General features: G+C 46.8%; 1 non-coding gene across 1 annotated transcript; it reads left to right on the top strand.

Moving 5' to 3' along the window:
* Positions 1-403: 403 nt before the first annotated feature.
* TRNAW-CCA (transfer RNA tryptophan (anticodon CCA)) lies at positions 404-475 on the top strand. The gene has a single exon. It is a non-coding gene; the product is annotated as a tRNA-Trp (tRNA).
* Positions 476-1,766: the final 1,291 nt, after the last annotated feature.

Raw genomic sequence — 1,766 nt, 5'->3', positions numbered from 1 at the left:
AATCTTTCCATCTTTAGGTAAGAAGAGTGTACTGAGTTGGATAGTATCCTCCCCCAAATTCATGTTCCTCCCAGAATCCCAGAATGTGACCTCATTTAGAAATAGGATCATTGCAGATGTTATTAGTTAAGATGAGGTCACACTTGAGTAGGGTGAGCCTTTAATCCAATATGACTGGTGTCCTTAGAATAAGAGGATACAGGGGGTAATCCATGGGATGACAGAGGCAGAGATTGGAGTGATGAGAGAGCGTGGCCCTGCCTACACCTTGATATTGGACTTTGGTCCCCAGAACTGTGAGAGAATACAGTTCTGTTGTTTAAGCCACCCAGTCTTTGGTAATTTATCATGGCAGTCCTGGGAAGTTAATACAAAAAGCACTTAGGAAATTTACAGAGGGAATTCCCTGGTGGTCCAGTGGTTAGGACTCCAAGCTTCCAATGCCGGGGCCCGGGTTCAATCCCTGGTCGGGGAACTAAGATCCTGCAAGCCATGTGGCGCGGCCAAAAAAATTTTTTTAAATATATATATACACATATATAAAGAACTTTACAGAGTGGCTGGTCTCAAAGCATTGCCATCATCGCCTCGCATCAAATGAAGAAAACTATTTTTAAACTGTGGGACTTGAGGGAGGAAGGCTTCATGTACCAAGGGACATTTGGGTCTATGTGCTCATGCTGAATTTCCATCACAGATGCATCGATGTCTCTCGAGCACGCACACTCACACGTACCCTCCCTCCCCTCCTTTCTGCACAGACAATTCAGAGCAACCACAATCCACTCAAGGGGCTGTCCTAGCCTTTCAGGATGAGGTTGGGGTGGAAGGGTGATTTTATCAGCAGCCATTTCCTGCACTGGCGTGAGCTATCAGGGTGCAGGTGGGGTGACACTTCCTAGGCATTTTCACCCTCACCTGGAGAGAATTAGGAGAATCATCATCCTTTGTCCATGCAGGCATTAACTCCTCAACCACATTTATCGTCCATAAATAAATAACAGTTATGAAATAAACAAATAACAGTTATGATTCTTATTCTAAATCAATATATCTCAATCTTAGCAGTTTATAGAATTATAGGGGAATTTAAAAAACATCAGGGTCAGAATCCCACTCCAGACCAATGAAATCTGAATCTGAGTTTTTTGCAAATTCCCCCATGTGATTCTAATGTGCAGCAAAGGTGGAGAACCACTGTTCTGGATCTTTGCTGCTGGAAATGTGGTCATGCACCAAAGCACTGACACCACCTGGGAGCTAGTTAGAAATGCATAATCCTGGCCCTACTCCGGATCCGACTGCATTTTGACAAGAGCCCAGGTGATCTGTGTGCACGTTACATCTGCAAGCCCTGAGCGAGACTGACCCTTCCTTCTATCGCCTCGGGCGAGAAGGAGAATCCCTTTGGTATCCAACATCGAGCCATCAGCAAGCATGGGGGGGGCGTCCAGCTTTTCTCAGAGATGATGTTCAAGCTATTTAATAACAACGCTGGCCATAGGCAGCTGGGACAGCAGTAACACTGAGCCCTGGATGAATGTCAATTCTGGTCTTACTATTAATATTCTAGTTCTTAGAGCTTCCTGTCTTGGCTACTGTGACTGTATCAATATCTCAACCTCTGGGGCCTCTCTGCGGGGAGAGGCTGCAACAGGCACGACTGGGGTGGCTTCTCGGCTCCCAACAGTCCCCTTGCTTTGGAAGCAGCATCAGCACACAGGGGCCGGGTCCTCACTGGCTGGTGGGGGCAGGGGGTGTGCCGA

This window comes from Balaenoptera acutorostrata, chromosome 10, assembly GCF_949987535.1.
Source record: "Balaenoptera acutorostrata chromosome 10, mBalAcu1.1, whole genome shotgun sequence".
Lineage (NCBI taxonomy): Eukaryota > Metazoa > Chordata > Mammalia > Artiodactyla > Balaenopteridae > Balaenoptera > Balaenoptera acutorostrata.
The sequence above is the reverse complement of the archived record's forward strand: the minus strand, read 5'-3'. Positions and strand labels throughout refer to the sequence as shown.